Raw genomic sequence first — 5,986 nt, forward strand, 5'->3', positions numbered from 1 at the left:
AATCTAATCTAAGAGACACACAAGGATTAACTTTCAAGATAGGGATCAAAGTGAGTCAAAGAATACCAAATCGAAAGTTCAAGATCTACATCATACCAAAACCCTAGATTGAAGAAATTTACTTCAGAAAAAGTATTGGAATCATCATCAAGGAGGAAGCAAAAAGAAAGAAGAATTTCCAAGATCATAACTCAACCATCATCTAAGGGGTGGAAGATTTTTCAAATACTAAACAAGGATAGATCAAAGAACTTGTCATCATCTTCAAAAGGGTTTGTAATGCAAGATCTCTCTCATTAAAGCAAAAATTTAACCTTTGAATAACTTCATCAAAGTGATCTCTCTACTAAAGGGATCAAGGACTACTCTTGTAGAAAGAATCAAGGAGTAGTATTTTACTATCTATATCACTATCAAGTTAAAGGAGGAAGCAAGTGGAGAAAGAAAAATCTACTCAATTAAGTATTTTTATGACTTCATCTGAATCTATCAAAATGTCTTTTTGCAAGGAAAGCAACAAATTAGTGGGAACTTCAAATTTCCTTGCATGGAAGAAAATAACAGATCTAGACCTTATTGAGAATCAAGTCATGGAACACATCAAGGGATAAATAGCCCAACCTCCTAAACAATGTGCTCAAGCACTTCTAGATACATGAAAGGGGAAGTGAGGGCCTGGAGGATTCTCATAGAATCCATCAAAGACTCCCTCATACCATATGTAGCAAAATTAAATACTTCAAAAGAAATATACAACAAATAGGTAGAGTTGTTTTCCATAAGTACTGCAGGAGAAGTTATCTTTGCAAGGCAAGAACTCTACAAATTGAAGATTTCAAAGGAAGAAGGAATAGCCTCCTATTTCACGATGGTTTCAAAAATAAGAGATCAACTTCAAGATCTGGGTGAAATAATGTTTGATAGAGAAATGACCACTGTAGTATTAAATGCACTACCATAGGAATGGGGCAACTTCACTTAAATTATTTTTGGGAAGAAATTAGCCACTCCTTTCCAGGATATATGGTCATTGTGCAAGATCGAAGAAACCATGTTGAAGGAAAAAATTGATGTAGGATCAAATGAGAAAAATCAAGCATATGTTGCTATGACAAAAAGAAAAGGAAATTTTGGTAAATTTGGTCCTCAGAAGAAAAAGAAGAACATGGCTAAGGTTAAGTGCGATGGATGTCAAGAATATGGGCACTATAGAATATATTGTCCTAAACTTAAAAGGGGAAATAAAAAGAGAAATAAGGAAGAATCCCATATTATCGAAGAAGTGGAAGAACCTGAGATGAAGAAGCCTAAGAAGGAGGAAGTGAGAGATCTCTACTATGAATGAGATAAATCTCATTCACTAAAAGTACTCTTTCATTTTGTAAATTATAGCTATCTAGATAGGAAGCATTTTAAATAAGATAGGGTGCATCATATTAGAAAATGACATCATTGTAGAAGCATTAGAAGTAAGATCTCGTGACATCGGTAACATGAAGGATGTCTGGGACAAAATATATGGTAGTCAATTATGTAGGATATGGCTCTTGGAAACCTCATTGAAAGCTAAAGTGAAACTTATGGAAAAAGGAAGAAGTCATCTAGGACAAGGCTCATCATACATCAGTCAAAAGGTAACATCTGTAGGATAGAATATGCAATATCCTCAAGATTCTCTAATGGAATCTTCATTGTAAGGTTCATCAATCATAAGGGGAAGCAAGTGTTTCATAAAGAATTACAAACTTGTGGCATTTGTGGGATGATGGTATGATGACATGACAGTGCAGAAAATCAAGTGATTGAAGCTCCTTCATTCAAAGGTGACTGCTACAGGAATTATGGATGACCCAAAGGGAAAAGGAGATATGTATGCTTACAATTGATATTGTGGAATTCATGTCATATGGTTGCAGATATCATGAACCAATGATCTATCTTAAGAGCACGATAAAAGAAAAGGATCTCCTCCCTCAAAATGATGTAGGAATGCAAGCGTCACATATTCACTAGATGAAATCAACATAATATGTCCTCCTATGAAGTATGAGGTGGCTGAATACAATTGAGGAACTCTGATTGGAAGCTCCTGGGAATGAAATATGTGAAGAAAGGCAAGAAGAGATCGTGGAATATGAAACCATGGAAGGAGGCATTCAACATCAAAGCACTAAAATATTTGACTATGATATCTCCCAGAAAGATATGAAGACTCTGATGGAAGTCTGGAAAAGATGGAGGCCCTTGACAATATATATATATATCTTTGGGAGATGTGTCAACATATATGAAGAATGTTGATGCCTACATGAAGATGTCATGATGAAATACCATCACAAAGGTAATTTTGATTTAAGTGTTCATTTCTGATTCTTGAACAATATCTAGATGGGCTTATGCATGACTGCCAAGGGGAGAACTGTGGATATAGAAGGATGTAATATCCTTCCAAAGAAGATAGCATGACATGCAGCAAGGCTATATGTAGACTGATGGATCAATTTCTGATAAAAGAAATAATGACATGATTGACTCATGGAAGAAAATGATGGATGGTCTATGCCCTATGAAGAAGTCCCAAAAGATGAAAAATCCATAACGAATAATAAATTCATGACATCGAAGGAAGGAGCTCTTCAAGCAGTTGGTTGTCTTTTCATCTCCATCTGAGGAGCTATTGTAGGTCCCTAATTAAGAGGGATCCTGGAAACACGTTTCTTACTTGATAGAAACTTGGAAGCAAAATTCTTAAGCCAAGAGGGAGCTTACGTACATTCCTTCCATAGGAATGAGTACATTCCTTTAATGGAAGAGATATGTCCTCCCTAATTAAGAGGGAGAGATAGACACATCATTCTTGTCTTCACTTGGGAAGACAAAATGGAGGATTGGGTAAACATCTGGCATCCAATGCTCTTTGAGGATGATATAGGAAATCCAAGATAATATTAGTCGTAGAGGACCAATATTCTTTAAGGACTGGGAATCCAAGATAAGAATAGTCCTGATGGAACAGACCCTAAGAACTCGGGTGGGGTATGTTCCAAGAGAGACAATGATAAGGGTGTCTATAAATAATTAGTCTCACCAGCGTTGAGCTTAGATCTTGTGGAGAGATAGAGATATTAGTCAAGGCCTTACTATGTGAAAATGATGGTTGATATGATGCTATATAGATGGGTTACTAATCTGATTCTTCTTATGAGAAATTTTTCAAATTGATAATGACCAACTACCATTATGAATACCTCCCTAGTGAAGAGGGATTATTGAAAAGTGTAACTAGGTTTGGTCTTCATAATGACATGTAATTGTGATTTTATGTAAAATTGTAAACAAGAAAAATAAAATTATTGTAATGCTTGCATCATGGGTTTCATGAGCAAGAGATTTATTTTTAGTTAAGGCTCCCATTGTGATCCCTTAGGGATTTTATCATCTTGTCATAAAAGTCTAAAGAGTCATTGTCATGTATTGAAGGCATGTTACACATTGTAAAAGGTCAAATTTGTTTGTAAGTCACCCTCCAAGACCTTGTCACTAACCCTCACTCAAGTCGGCCTACAATGAAAGGATGATTCGAGAAAGTTGAAGTCGACCTACCCTTGTGATCATGTCAACCTAACTGTCATGAACCAACCACTATATATAATAGTGCTTAGGCTCATTTGGTGATCATCAATTCGGTGAAGCAAGTCTCTAATATCAAGTGCGCAAATCATCTTAGAAGGAGCCTTAAAGTCAGTGGGGGAAGAAGGAAGGATAGGAAAGGAAAGGGTCATCAGTGTGCACTGTTTTTGGGCCAGTTTACCCTCACACGTGCAAAGATTGCAAGTCTAATGTTGGCAAAGATAGATCGAAGTTTGTGTCACATAAAGGTGATCTTGTTTGGGTGAAAAACTTCGCTGAAGGAAGCCAAGAAAGAGAGAGAAAAGACTCTCCCCCTTGAAGAGACTATTCAAGAAGAAAATTTGATCTAGGGTTTCTGTTGTGAAGGAGAGGCTGAAATTCTAAAGGAAGTCGAGAAAAGGAAGAAGAAGAGTAGCATAGATCTAAGGGAGAAGAGGAGGCTTATGACTTGGTCTTGGAAGGGCTCTAGTGTCAAGGGTCTTTTTTGAGTCTCCTTTTTTTATACCTTTCATACCCCATATTGTCCTCTAATTTTGACCTACTTTACCTTGAAACCTACTCACTACTTGCCTACCTTCTTAAAAAATATGACTTTTAGAATCCTCATGTATATATGAGGTAATTTATATTTAAAGCTTGATTTTTATGTTTTCTTGTAGTAGAAATATAATTATTTGATTTCTTATACTCTCTGGTTAATTGGATTGGCTCACATAGATGTGCTTCTACTCATCTGGTACCAGTGCAACAATCCAACACTCGTGCTCCTATTCATCCGCTACCAATGCAACGATCCGATACTCGTGCTCCTACTCGTCCAGTACCAACATTAGCAATCTGGTACTCAGGTTCTTGTCTGGTACTCATGAGCCCATCCGACACCTGATCGGATACCCGTGTTTTTGTTTATTGTGTACTTGTGTTCACCATACTCATGCATCCATTTGACACCAACAACGACACTTGTGTGATTTCGGTACCCGCACTCTAGCGACTATGTCATTCTGGTACCCGCACTCCAACACCTGTGTGATTTCGATACCTGCATTCCAATACCTGTGTGATATCATTACTAGATCTCATCTTCCAGGATTGGTGATTGAACAAATGGTCTTTGATGGGACCAAGGCAATTGTTTGTCAAAGGCATCATCCCTACATAGTAAATCGAGATATTCTTCTTCCTCATGCACTTCATGTCATGAGGATGAAGCCGAATATGTAAACTAAGCTCAACTACAATGATTTGATATTATCTTATGTAACCTTGGTTGTAACGACCATTCTATATAAGAGGGGCCCCGTAGGTGATAGCTAGTTGAAGCGAGTTGGATAGAGACATAAAAAAAGAGAGAAATATTCATACAATATTGTTATGTTGTTGAACCATTAAGTTTTGTAATCTTCCTCTTTAAATTAATGATATGAACAATGATTGATAAATTCGATGTGTTAGTGGATTCCTTAGTTTTGTAAATTCTTCCAGCTTTCCTTGGTAGCTCGGCAAGGGCCCACCGAAGCCATCAAGGCAAGTTCTTATTAAAATTATTATGCATATAGTTTTGTTTATGTAGTGTTGAGTATTTGATGTGATTTCAGTGCTGTTTCATGTAAGTAATTTTTGAGTGAAAGTTCATTAGTTTTTATGAATGCAAACTTTATTTCTTAAGCTGCACATTTAATTGTTAATTGTTATTTTTAAGAGCAGGGAAGCTAAGATCAAAGATCTCACCATTCACCTACATGTGTTGTTAGTGAAGATTCTTGTTATACATTTCCTGTACTAGAATGCAAAGTTTCTTTCAGGACTAATTATGGTTCCTTTGTTTAATGTTTGAATGCAGTGAATTGATTCTAGTGTAGTGATTGAGATCAACTGCTATAGTAAAACAAAGTTAGATCCATATTTTTGTTTCATGAGCCCGTAAATGGACAAACTTGTTATATTAGCAAGAAACATTACATTCTTGTTTAAGATTTTATTTCTGAGTTTTTCTTTCAAATTGTGTGAGGAATTTAGTATTGGTTTTGAATGCTTTTTAGCTAAGTTATACTCATCAGACATAGGAACTTACCTGTTATTGACACATATAGTGCATCAACTCTACAGATTACAACTCCCTGCTTGACAATTTAATTTGTGGGGACATATAATTCATATAATTGCCCCAACATTTTTGGCATTGTTGCTGGGGAGCTGTAAATGGTAATGGGTAATGATTTTTTTTTTTTATTTTTATTTTATTTTATTTTTAATTTGTTTTTATGGTTTTTGAGTGATATTGTGGATGACCTAAGGGTGGAGAGAAGATGGTAAGATGTGAGTGAAGAGCCACACATCCACTATGATGGGATTG

This window comes from Pinus tabuliformis, chromosome 2_2, assembly GCF_031772625.1.
Source record: "Pinus tabuliformis cultivar Carrire ecotype Pingquan chromosome 2_2, CPIR1, whole genome shotgun sequence".
NCBI classification, from domain to species: domain Eukaryota; kingdom Viridiplantae; phylum Streptophyta; class Pinopsida; order Pinales; family Pinaceae; genus Pinus; species Pinus tabuliformis.